Source organism: Cricetulus griseus, chromosome 6 (genome assembly GCF_003668045.3).
Source record: "Cricetulus griseus strain 17A/GY chromosome 6, alternate assembly CriGri-PICRH-1.0, whole genome shotgun sequence".
NCBI classification, from domain to species: domain Eukaryota; kingdom Metazoa; phylum Chordata; class Mammalia; order Rodentia; family Cricetidae; genus Cricetulus; species Cricetulus griseus.
Window position 1 is genome coordinate 98,858,510 of NC_048599.1, and position 14,135 is coordinate 98,872,644.

General features: G+C 40.8%; 1 protein-coding gene across 1 annotated transcript in view; it reads left to right on the forward strand.

The window, feature by feature from the left end:
* The window catches only part of LOC100756511 (dual 3',5'-cyclic-AMP and -GMP phosphodiesterase 11A), a 361,367-nt gene that overhangs the window by 160,367 nt on the left and 186,865 nt on the right, over positions 1–14,135 (forward strand). The window lies entirely within an intron of this gene.

Consider the following 14,135-nt stretch of genomic DNA (forward strand, 5'->3'; position numbering starts at 1 on the left):
TCCCCAGCACCCATGCATATGCCAACCCAGTGTGGTGGGACCATCTGTATTCCTCGAACTTTGGAGTCAGGGATGGCATCTCCAGAGCTATTTGGCCAACTAGGATAGTCTAGCCAAATCAGGGCACTCTGAATTGAAGTGAGAGACCTTGCCTCAATATATAAGGTACAGGTCAACTTAGGAAAGGGCTAACTCTTTTTGTTTGTTTATTTTTGTTTTGTTTTATTTTTTAAGACAGGGTTTCTCTGTGTAGCTCTGGCTGTCTTGGAACTCACTCTGTAGACTAGGCTGGCCTCAAACTCAACTCACAGAGATCCTCCTGCCTCTGCCTCCCCATTGCTGGGATTAAATGCATGTGCCACCACTGGAAAGGGCAAGTTCTCAACCACTGGTGTTCACATACATGCACACACACATGAACATGCACTCCCAGTGTGTCCATGCCTGTGAACACACACGCACACACACAACTGCATCATATACACATTAAAAAAAATTCCCCAAGCAACAAAGCCTACATAAGCAAGAAGAATACAATTTTATAGGAGTGATGAAAATATTTTTGTTGAAAAACTATTTGCAACGCAGAGCAGCAACTAAAGAAGAAACTCCAAAGTAAATGAGGTGATAGTGTTTTCTTACTCAAATACCAACAAAATGAGCCACTTCCACATGCCAAGACTTGCAACTGAAGACAGAAGAAAATGGCCAAGTCCTTACCATAAACAAAAGTTCAGGGCAGGATGAGCCTAGTATAAACAAATCCATGTACTTTGCAGGACTGCTATTAAAATGTAGAACAACAATTTGTCAAAAAAAAATCCAACTAATTGGAAGCTGTTTCCCTTCTAGTGAGAAGCAGTTGAATTGAGGAAAGGAAAGGAGGCTTTGAATTTCATTAAGGAGGAAGTGCTGAGACAATCTTGCTGTCTGTTGACATGCTTGTCAATGACAAGGCTGCTAAACAACACTAAGAATACGGGTCACTAAGTGAAGCATTCTGTCATGATGGCATGAATAATGGCTGACAGTCCAAACTTGCCAATGTTTAAACAATGGAGTCACCCCAAGTGTGCCAGGCAGAATTTAGACCTTTCCCTTGTCATCATATCTTGATGGTATATTGTAAAAGCAAAGAGGCTTTGCAGATGTAAGAGAGGTTTCTACTATGCTGATGTTAAAGTGGGGAGGTGATGCTGGATTCTTCAGGTGAGCCACAAAGAATAAAACTTTCACCAGGTTAGGACAGAAAGAGGCCAAAGAGACAGCAGAAGGGAAAGTCAGAGATTTAAGATATGAGCAGAGTTGTTACATGTTGCCGACTTAAATATCAAGGAAAGGAGAACCCATCTTGTAACTGCAAAAATAAGTTTGCCAGCAGCCTGTGTGAGCTGTATTCTCCTTGGAAGCCTTTAGTGTATTTGGGGAGCGGGCAGTAAAGAAACTGCTGACAAGACTGTTCCATTATTAAGGAAAGGTTTTTATTGAGAGAGAGAGAAGGGGGAGGGATGGAGGGGAAGGAGGGAGGGAGGGAGGGAGAAGGAGAGAGAGAGAGAGAGAGAGAGAGAGAGAGAGAGAGAGAGAGAATATTCAGCAGCATCTTCAAGAATCCAGATCGGATAGAAAGGTTTTTTTGGTTGTTTTGGTTTTTTTTTGTTTTTTGTTTTTTGTTTTTCTAACTAGGGAAGAGAAGGGGTAGAATAGTGGAAACAGTGAGGGTTTCTATTCCTGTGAAAAAAATACCCTGACCAAAAAGCAAGTTGAGGAGTTAAGGGTTTATTTTATTAGGCTTACACTTCCACATCACTGTTCATCATTGAAGGAAATCAGGACAGGAACTCAAACAGGGCAGGAACCTAGAGGCAGGAGCTGATGAAAAGGCAGGGCAGGAGGGGTGTTGCTTCCTGGCTTGCTCCTTTTCATTACAGATCTGCACAAGTGTGGCCATTAATAATCAAGCAACACAGTTAATACTAGGATGCCTGGAAATCTCCTCTGCCAAAGATGGTAATCCATAACTCTTCAGTTAAGCCTCACACAGATTTTTTTGGATAAGGGCAGAAAGCAGCCACATTCTGTACCAAAATATCACAAGAATGATCTCTAGGCCATATGTGAATATTTTCTCCTCTGAAACCTCTTTAGCCAGTTCCCTACCATTTAAATCACCCTGAACACCACTGTCTTCCATGCTCCTACTAGTATGACCCATTAAATCCCACTTAAAGCATTCAGTTGCTTTCCTAATCCAAAGACCCAAAGTCCATGTTCCTCAAACAAAAGTATGGTCAGGCCTATCACAGTAATACCGCAGTTCATGGTAACAATTTCTGTCTTAGTTAGTTTTATTGCTGTGAAGAGACACCATGACTACAGAAATTCTTACAAAGGAAAGCATTTGATTTGGGGTAGCTTGTAGTTCAGAGGTTTAGTGCATTGTCATCATGGTAGGAAGCAAGGCGGCACACAGGCAGACATGTTGCTGGAGAAGGAGCCAAGGGTTCTACATCTGATTCAGCAGGCAGCAGGAAGAGAGACACACACTGGGCCTGACTTGAGCATCTGAAATCTCAAAGATTACCCTCAGTGACACATTTTTCCAACAAAGACACACCTCCTAACAGTACCACTCCCTATGGGCCTATGGGGCAGTTTTCATTCAAACCTCACAGTGAGACAGTAAGAGATAGAGAATAGAAGACACACACACACACAGAGGGGGAGCAAGAGAGCAAGAGGGGAGAGAGAGCAAGAAAGGATAGCAAGAGATAGTATGATGTATATGTGAGAGAGAGAGAGAGAGAGAGAGGGAGAGAGAGAGAGAGAGAGTCAGCAAGGGTGGGAATATAGCTAGAGAACATGAAGTGGACAAATTATAAGATTATAAGGGAATGAGTAGCTGGGGCAGGGAAGGACCATGAGCTGGCATGGACATTGAAATGTGTAAGAGATACTTGTGATGCTGAGGGAGCCTGGAGGCCAGCATGGGCTTTGATATGCTGATGGGCACCACAGATGGCCATATGTCCCTTCTAACAGAGGTGAAGGAAATGATTCCTTTTGCCAGATGGGGACTGGTTTCATAAGTTCCTGAGGAAGGCTGGCTTTCATCTAATGTCCTGAAAATCCTTCTCTAGTGCAGGCTGGGCTCATTTCTGGATATTTGGGCTATCTAAGACCTAACATTCAGAAAAGCATACAGCCTTGGCAATGTCTTGATCTTGGCCTTCTAAGAACCCAAACAGTGGGTTCAGCTAAGCTAGAAACACATATACCTTAACTTTAAATAACCTGAGACAATTCAGGGTTTCCTTCAGTATTAATATTGGATAGATCTGCTATTCTTTTCTTTGAAAGAAAAATAAAAATTGTTTGCTACTACTACTCTCCTGAGCCCCGTTTCTCAGAATGGTAAAACCACTGTTTCAATGTTTAGGGTGGTATCTGAAATTCGTAGGCTCTAGTTTTGCAAACAAATGACTCCTTCTAACAGTGGTTTTTAATCCATCTTAATTATCTTTGTAACTCTCTCGTTTAGGTCTCCAGACTCCCTGGCCCAAACTCTGTCATTTTTACAGGGAAGTTGTCTCCCATGATGTGATTCTAATGAGTTTTTCCAAGGGTCCTTCTAAAAGCCATCAGAGATATCTGGGTAACCATTCTTTGTTCTTGTCCAGCATTGATGACACAACGAAGAAAAGGCTTGCCCTAAAAAAGCTAGAGATGGTGAGGGTTTTGATTGCCCCTGAGTGTACTGTGATTACAGACTGTAATCATATTGCACTTTATAACCATGACATCACTGGCCTAAGGGGCAGGGAGGGGGTAGTTGTTAACACCAAGTCAGATTATGGCTATGATCTGGGCCTGGAGGAAGAAGCCACAAACTCTACAAGGCCAATGTGACTCACTCACTTGGACATTATTACTCCAAAGTGTGCTTCAGGGAAGCAGAAATGGCTTTTGAGAATGTCACTAAGTGTCTGTACTGTGAATTGTGATGGCACCAATGCCTTTGGGTAGCTCTCTGAATATGACTTTCAGACTTTGAAAAATGTGGTCCACAATAACAAAAATCTATCTAACTATCAGCTGGCCATCAAACTAACTAAGGAGAGATTCTAGCTGCTGTACAATAGAGACACTTTTCAAAGTGAGTTCACTGGAGTCACTTGACAACACATAGCACCAAGAATAACAGCAATACATGGAAACAACCGCATCTTGATGTAGGAAAAAGGAGATGCTCTTGTTTCCACAAAGTTTCCACATTATTTAATATTTTAGTTTTTAATCAGAAGCCATAAAACATACAAGGAAACAAGAAAATATAACATAGACCTAGGCAAAGTAGATTTTGATAGAAACTGCCCCACTGGGGAGAATGGTTGGACTTATTTGCCAAAGAATTTGAATGGAAAATTATAAATATGTCAAAGCTATTAAAGGGAACCACATACAAAGAACTAAAGGGAAATGTGAGAATTATGTCTCTCAACAAGATCAATGACTAGATATAGTATAGACATTATCATAAAAACAAATATAAGTTCTAAAATTGGGAAGTTAAATAAAATGAAAAGTTCCCTAAGATGGGTGCTTAAAAGCCTATGTGAGAAGGCTGAAGAAAGACAAGTCTATAGGAAATATATAGTTTAGGGAATAGAAAGAAAAAAGAATGAAGAAAAGCATAGTCTCAAAGACATCTAGACACTATCAAGCATATAAAATTGCATTCCTACAAGGAGGATTCCCAGAAAAAGAAGTGAGAAGGGGCTGAATTGCTTTTCTCATTGCTGTGGCATAAAATCTGACATGAAGCAACTCTAGAGAACAGGCTTATTTTGCCTTATCGTTTAAGGAGGGATATAGTCGGTCATGGACCATTATGTGTGGTAGCAGGAGCAGGAGTCAGCTGGTCACATTGTGTCAACAGTCAGAAACTGGAGAGTGGACAAGAAGCAGTGGGCTACAAAGTCTCAAGCCTGCACCCAGAACCCTGCTGTAGTGAAACTCCACTGTAGGGAACTCTCCTGTAGTGAAACTCCACCCTCTGAAGGTTCCACAACCTTCCAAAACAGCGCCACCCACTGGGGACCAAATGCTAAACTATAATTCAAAGAATAATGTCCTACTACTGTGCCTCACTGAATAAAGACCACCTCCAAATGCAAAATGGGTTAATTCTAAATTCAGAAGTTCCCATAGTGTTTCACAGTCCCAACACTGTTTAAAAGTTCAAAGTTTCTCCTGAGACTCAGGGTAATCTCTTAAGGGTTTGCTATCATGAAATCCAGGGACATGGGCAGTATTTCTGTTAGTGTGTGACTTCCTTCACACAATCTTGGGGCATACTGTAGTGGATTGTTCATTATACCAACATTTAATGTTGCTCATCGATGGACAGAGTTCTAGATGGCTCTAGGGTCTCATTTCTACCACCTCCAGGTGACTGGCAAGGGGGTGGCTCAGCAAGTCATCTTCACAGATCGATGGCCAAGGCTGAGCTCTGAGGTTCCATCTTGTTTCCAAGGCCACTTCCTTCCTTTGTCAGCAAACTATTTTGGTCTCCCAGTTATCCTCTGCTCTTTGTCCTAAAATAATCAATCCTAGGTGTTCAGATGCTCTGTAGCTGTGGTTTGTCCACTGAAAACTCTTGTTTCTCCCCTAGGCGCCCATTCAGGGAACTGTGTCTCTTCTCTTCTGTGCATGTTTTCTAACAGAGTAATCTAGTTGTGTTAGTACACTCCAAGGCACTCTGTCTATGCCTCATTTTAATGTTAATTACAAGAAATAAACTACAGTAGGCGAAACATTTACAATGAAGTATATCTTCCAAATTCATCTTGAGAGACTCAAGGAAACCCATTTTTCAAACACCTACCCTTCACATCTTAAATGTATGAAATTAAAACATGCAATTTTGCTGTTAATTTTCATGGCTTTGACCATGAAGACTCAAATGAAAAATAAACTCATTGCTCCTTTTTATGGCAGATGAGGAGGTTTCTTTTTCTAGTAAAACTATTACACAGGAGACTAAAAGCTCTAAAAAATTATCCCATGAACAACAGACATAAAAAAGCACTGAACTCAAACATAATAAAGTGCTATGAGGATCAACTGTCCGTTGGATTGATTATACACTGTAAACAATTACAGCAACTTGGAAGCCCTGGTATTTATGTGTTTGGCTCTTACTTTTGTAGGTCTCTCATTTAATATGCTCCAACTAATATTTTAACTGGTTGAGACAACTTCTCCTTCCTTGCTGTCTCTAGGTAGTCCTGGGACTTGCATGCTTTTGATTTAGGAAGGTGGCCACCAGTGTTCCCAAAGAGAGATATGGTGGGGCTATTTGAGATCCCCAAGTGTCAGGGTACAATTTTGCTGTGCACCGTCATTGGCAATATTTTGCTATATAGCACATTTTCTCTTCAGTACTTCACCAAAGCTCATAGTGATCCCATAATCAAAGACAACATCTTCCACACCCCAGGAGTTAAGCTGACCAGATTAGCACAGTCTCACCAGATGCACTAGTTGGTGTTAGTATTGTTGTGATTAAATGCCATGATCAAAAGCAAGTTGGAGGAGAAAGGGTTTTTTTGGCTTACATTTCCACATCACTGTTCATGAGCAAAGGCAGTCAGGGCAGGAACTCAAACAGAACAGGAACCTGGGGGCAGGAGTGATGCAGAGACTGTGAGGGGTGCTGCTTATTGGTTTGCTCCTCATAACTTGCTCAGCCTGCTTTTATATAGAACCCAGGACCACCTGCCCAGGGATGGAACCACCCACCATGGGCTGGGCCCTCCCCCATCAGTCACTAATTGAGAAAATGCCCTACAGGCTTGTCTACAGTCCAATCTTATGGGAGAATTTTCTCAAATTTCTCATCCTTTCAGATGCCTCTAGCTTGTGTCAAGTTAACGCAAAAACAAGTCAGGACACCAGGTGTTTTAATAAAAAGAGAAATCTCTGTAGTGTATAAGATCCGACACTTATCAAGAGACTTCTTTTCGAGCTCTCTTCACATAGTATGTTATCTTGACTTCAAAGCAGCCCCATGAGATGGCTTTATTCCTTGTAGTTTACATTAACCCATGTATCCATAGTCTCATAGCTAGGAAATGTTTGCCAAAATTAAAACAACAGCAATCAGAACAGATTTGTTTGGCTATGAAGTCAACAAGTTTTTGCTACAAACGGCTGGAAGACGACAGACACTTGCTACTCAATGCCTGTCTAAGCGTCACATTACCCTAAAGTGACATCAGCTTCTGGGGTGATAAACTTCATCATTTTAATCACACTGCTTTAGGAAATGAAGTTTAGAACATGTGTTCATTAGTTATCACGTAGTAATTTCTGATAGCACAGAATCTTTAAAGTGGGAAAAATAGGAGTGTGTTGAAGTATCCTCAAGTCCAACTTTAAAAGCAAGCAATTAACAGGTCAGAATAAACTTTAAGGGCTTCTGGGAGTCAAAGCATCTTCCTCCACCATCACAACGAAAGAGCTAACTGGTCCTGATTGCTAACTGCATGGTCTTTTCTTTTCAAACTAAAAGGTTTGTTTGATAGCCTTTAAAGACACACTGAACCAGTAGAGATTAAAGTCCCAGTCCTGAGGGCTTGAGACCCCCCTGCTGGGGTCCTAGCTTTCAGCCCCTCTGGTATTGACTCAGTTCCTTAATCTCCTAATTAAAAGACAATTTCAAACAATGTTGCATAGCTGGTGGTGTCTACCTTGGGGGTATACAACCTTTCCAGAGAAGAAAAAGTAAGGAACAGGAGCTTCAGTTTGTGAGCCACAGTTCTAGTCATCGAAGCAAAATGTCAAATGTTACCTACGACATTTAAACTGTAGTTCAAAATCAATTTTTTGGAAGCATAAAAGAAATTACCTCTCCCAAATACCTCCCCATCCTACTGATTAATAATCAAGCCACCAAAAAAATAAAAAAATCAACTGACAATCATCTTTTAACAGAGAAAATAGATGGCTAAAACTTCTGCCCCCACATTATTGATCAATGTTTAGTTAATAGGCACAGTCTTCATTAGTGATTATCAGTACATCCAGGAGTATGAGCAAGTTCACTCTTGAAGACCTGATATTCTATAGAATAGTGATTTTTAAAATAAAATAGTGATTTTTAAAAAAGCATCTAGGAAGTACTCTACACACACACGTACACACACACACACACACACACACACACACACACACGTGTGTGTGTGTGTGTGTGTGTGTGTGTGGTATATAAATAAAATCTCAAATACACACAAGGAACTCAAGACTCATGGGTATGGTTTTTGGATATGGCAGTTATTCATAAGGATATGAAGCTTTTAATACAAGGTTCATGCACAGAACCACATAGCACAGTGTTTGGATTCTTCCACTGTAGTCTTATTCATTACTTGCACCAGGTATCCTAAGTGTTAACTCAGTTATTTCCTGTGTCAACAGAGAAAAACAAACTACAAAACAAACAAAAAACCCCACAGACTTCTAAGGCATTCTTTATGGTATAGCTTATTCTGAATTTTTAAGAGTTGCTTCTTATGAACAAAGCTAAGGTCAATACCTCTTTTCCTCACCTTCCCTAATATTTTGTACTTGCTTCCATAGAGCATCTACCACAGTGTGTTGCTATTGTCTGTGTTTCCTGAGATTATGTCTTGTTAGCTTCTGTCCATGCAGCCCTCTGTAGGTAGGACTAGAGTTGGACTGATAACCATGTGCAGGCAGTGTCTTCTAAGATTCTTTGTTGCGGTGGTAGAATATCTGACATAACCATCTTAAAGGAAAGAATGATCTATTTTAGCTTATGGCTTATTAGTCCAGGGTAGCCAGCACCATTATTTCTGAGTGAGCAGAGAGGCTGTACAGTTTGACAGTATGAGCATGTGGGGGAGGCTGCTCACCTCATAGTGGACAGGAAACAGACAGGATATGGGGCAGGGCTAAAGTAAGACACAGCTCCAAAGCTCATTACCTCAGTGATCTTCTTCTTCAAGCTAGGCCTCATCACACTCTTTTCTCAGCTTTCAATAATGCCATTATGTTATGAATCTATCAAGAGATGACTCTAATGATGAGGTCAGGGTCCTTGGGAATCCCATCACTTCCCAGAAGCCCATTAGATGACAAACAAGGCCCAAACAGGCGAACTTGTGGATGAGCATTTCATGCTCAAACATGTTGCTTTCCATGTATCCACTCCTTAGGTCAGCAAAAGCAGAACACACCCTTTGTATGTGCTTCCTGCAAGACACAGTCTTCTATTGCCTCACTCTTAATTAATGCAGACCCAACCAACAGGCATTGAAGAAACAAGATCCCGAGAATTTCTAGTGAAAGTATGTAAATAAACTCAGATATCCAGAACAGAAATATCAACATGGACACAGTCTAATGATTGTTATTTTGTTCATTTATTTTGTCTTCTGATACATGCTGTTTTGAGAAGTATCTCTGGAGATAGTCTTAAGTTTATTTTCACAGTTTTCTGTGTTTGAAACTTTAGCAAAATTTGATTTAAGATGTTGAAGTGACTTGCCCTGAGTTGTTTCGTTTAGTCTTGTTTTGTTTTGCTTATGTAAATTTCTCTCTTAAACTAGTCTGGAGCTTGCCAGCCCCAAGGTTTTCATCTACCTCTCTGCCCTTCACTTTGGAGAGAGCCACATTTCGGCAGTATGTGCTTTTTGTAATAGGGCACTTCTCTTTTATCCTCACCCTCTACAGTCAATGTGGTTGAGCTTGTGGAGATCTCCTTGAAGTCAATTTGAGTCTCACGTTTGGCTGCAAGATGCCACTGAGGACAGGGGACTCTAAACTATAAGCCTTTACATAATACTCACTTAAATAACTACATCCTCTTACACCCTTGATCTTTGTAAAACAAAGATAATCAGACTTATAGGTAGCTTGGTAGTTTGATATGAATCCTGAATGTAGAGAGGTCAATTTTATATAGTTAAAATAAACTATCATAGTTGATTTCATCTTATAAGGATGCTTCACTGAAGATCAAATGTTAATTATATTTATTTGACCTTCCAGACCATTATTACAAGGGTTGCTTTTTCTTTATGCTGCTTTTATTTTTTGCTCTATGATGTTAGACATTCTCACTGCAGGGGAAAAATAGCATTATAATTTGAATGTAAGAAGCCCCAAAATATATTGTTTATATAAACAAACTTTGGAAACATCAAGATGCTTCCAAAACATCTATATGAGGATATGAGCCCAGCTGTGGTGCTCATGAATACAGATAGGGGTCTGATAGAGTTGGAGGGGCTATTTAAGACCAGGAGAGCTGTGTTAATTACTGCCAAATATTTACAGGGCTGCCACATAGGGAAATGTGTGCTGTTTGGTTACAAGAAGTGATGGTTATTAGAAAGTAATGGATGTGTTTTAGTTGCCTCACTGAAAGCATCTCAATTTAATATTACATGCCCATCTTTCAGATGTGTTGAAGAAGAGATTGAAGCCAGGTACTGGCAAGCCGCATAAAAATTTGAAGAAGGTACCTCCTTTGATGGTACAACTGCAAGCAAATATGTATATTCAGACTACATTTCCTCAGCATTCATTCCTTTTATAGCAGTGGTTCTCAACCATCTTGATGCTGTGACCCTTAAATACAGTTCCTTATGTTGTAGTAACCGCAATCATAACATTATTTTCATTGTCACTTCATAACTATAATTTTGCTACTGGTATGAATCATAATCTGTGTTTTCCTATGGTCTTTTGGAGGTTGGGAGCCACAGGTTGAGAACAACTGTTTTATAGAGACCTATTATGTCTGCAGAGCTGTCCAGTGTCTTGTTCCAACAGCAATCAGCATAAAAAAGGAAACGACAGTGAATACAAGGGTCCTCATGAGTCGGAATAAGTAGATCTGCAAAGCCTGTCTAAAAGAACAAACAAAAACACCTGAAGTGATGGGGCCCTTTCTTTAGTGATTAAATGCATTACATTGACAAAATGTATTAAAAGAATACAGTGTGAAAAATCTGCTGCAAACATGATGTTTTAAAAAGATGTTTACTAAGCTAAACTCTTGACTGAAAATATTACCTTAGTATGAACTACAACTGTCTAATAAGTACTATTATCCCCAGTTTACAAATGAAGCATTGGTAACTCACCTGAAAGCACAGTGGTGAGAAGGGCCATTTGAATGGGACAGATCTGACTTCAAAATGAGTGTCTGAATTATTGCACCAAGTTACACGTTTGAAAAATGAGAACAACAAAGAAAAGAAGCAAGGTTTTGAAAGCTACAACAATGCTGCAATTGGGATTGAAAAGTTGAACTGGTGTAAAAGACAAGAGTATGATTTCTGTGGTTTGAACATTCAGATGTTGAAACCTAGTCCCGAGTGTGGGAATATCTGTGGGTGCTACCTCTGGGAGATGATTAGCTCATATGGCGAGCCTTCATAAATGGGATTAGTATCCTTAGAGAAGAGGCCCCAGAGAGCTCTCCCACTCTTCCCACCATGTGAAATACACAAGAAGGAACCAGACACCAAATCTATAAGACCTTTGATCTTGGTTTTCCCTGGAACCATGAGAGATAAATATTTGTTTTTCATTTTCCACCTAGTCCATGGTATTTTGTTACAGCAACCCAGACTGAGACAATGATGTAAATGACAGATCAACTTTCCCTATTTCTCTCTGGGTATCCTATCTCCTAAACCTCAGCATACGTTCCTATGGATCATCAACTGTACAGGTGCAAGTTTTCAGAAAGTCTGTTGCACTGTCACAGCCACAGGGCATTTCAGAGCCCACCTCCTTTCTGAAGCTCCTGGGCCCCTTCAGCATTCATAGTTAATTCAACTGACTTGGTGACTTGGCTACCTGGCTGCATGACAATTTTTTCATTTGAGAATTGTCCTGGGCATTTCAATTTATATGTTGTTTAAATGCCAGTGTGTTTCTATCTCCTCTTCGGCTGGGTGGTATGCACTGTAAATGCAAAAACCATAGCTCTTTGTAGACTGCTTAACAGTGTTTTGCATGGAATCAGTGCCCCTACCTCTACAATGACAGTGTGATGATGCAATTATTTCAATGAAGGGTGCAGTCTGAACTGAGACAATTCTAAAAATGTCACATATTTAGAAGGAGGCTTTCATGAGCCCTGGGTCAGTGTTTTGTCACCATTCTTTCTTGGGAAATTCTGTAAGTGGGGGCTTGGGGCTCTTATAAGCAAGCACAGTGTTTTTCCTTCCCCCCTTCACTGCAGCTCAGAGCAGTGTGTCTACTTCTGCGTCTTCCCAAGCCCTCTGGTGTCCACTGTGGCTCTCCTTTGTTTTCAGAGCAAGGTCCACGAGCCTTGCTTTTCTTCTGCTTATTATCCTGAAGGGTAATAAAGGAACAGTCATCTGGGAGTAAGGAGTGAGAGTTAGGTAAAAATCATATCTCTCCGGAAGGTTGAGAGCATCTCTGGGCTTCAGTTTTCTGAGATGATGGGATACAGAGACTCACATCTATGTTATCAAGATGCCCATGCAGACAACAAATTAGTAAACAAAACATCCGGATGGGCTCTGTTCTACAGCAGTGTCTGTTTGTTTTCACTTCCTTTCTTCTCTCTTTCCCTCCCCCTGATTTCTGCCTTTTCCCTCCTTTCTTTCCCTCCATATCAATTTCTCTACACAAGCCCTTTCTGAGAAATCCCAGCCATTTGCATGTCATGTCAGTAAAAACAATCTCACCTCCATGTCTGTCAGCTTTGCAGTCTTGAGAACTGATTGAGGTTCTGGTCCTGTTACCCCATGAACAATCTGTCCATGCCTCTGCAATACCTGTCATCTTTCTCATCTTTTTCAGCCTCAAAACAAACCCTTGCTATGAATAGTAGCAGGTATTCAGGAGCAAAATGTACACCACCAGTGTCTGACTACCAAGCCCTTGACATATGCTTGACATCTGTAGTCCACCAAGGTCTCATCTCATCTCTTGTCTCTCTTAGCTAGCACTTCTTATTCACTACCTCTGAATTACAGTTACTAAATGAATGCTCAAGTAGCCTTTTCTTTTCCATATATTTATTTGTTTGTTTATTCATTCATTCATTTTGGTTTTTCAAGACAGGGTTTCTCTATGTAACAGCCTTGGCTGTCCTGGAACTCTCTCTGTAGACAAGGCTGGCCTCGAACTCACAAAGATCCACCTGCCTCTGCCTCCCCAGTGCTGGGATTAAAGGCGTGTGCCACCACTGCCCACTCTTTTCCATAGTCATAAGCAGTTCTTTACTGCCTATAGCTAAGGTCCCAGCAACTCTATCAAATTCTAAATTCCTGGACCCTGGCCTTCTTTCCAGTCTTATTCCTCACTATCTGATTGCTCATTTTTCTGTGTTTGTCTTTAATTCCTGATGTTTCCTCCTCAAACCTCTAACCTCTCCTGTGGACTTATGCCCATCTTGAAAGACACTCAGTGAAGTGGCTAATGCCTGCTCCCTGTCCCTACTCTTCCTCAGCTCAGGTTCCTCACTGACTTCTCACTCAGGTCTTTCTAAGGTCCTACTTCAGCCCTTTCCCCCACAGTCTACATAATAGGCCAGCACTTCCCAAACTAGTTGACCAGGAAACACATCTAAAATTGTACTGAATGGAGCTGGAGGGATGGTTTGGTTGGTAGAATGCCTGTCACGGAAAGCATCAGGACCTGAGTTCATATCCCCAGCACACATGTTAAAATGGGGACTGACAGAGTCATTTGTAACTGATGCACTAGGAGACAAAGATAGGTGGGTCTTTCAATATCACTGGCCAGCCAGCCTAACTAAATCAGTGAGAGTGAGAGAGTCTCAGAAATGAAATGGGGAGTGATCAGTTAAAACACCTGACATCACCCTCTGGACTACACACACACACACACACACACACACACACACACACACACACACACACACACAAAGTATTGTAAAATACAGTATACAGACAACATAGACAACATATAAAGTATTAGCAAGGCATTGCCTCTTCAAAAAAGCATCAAGAATTCAGTCCACACATCTTTATACGTTTAGAAATGACTTTGTTAGCCTAGATCCAAATGTCAGATACAGTTTACCATGTTTCTTCCTCTAT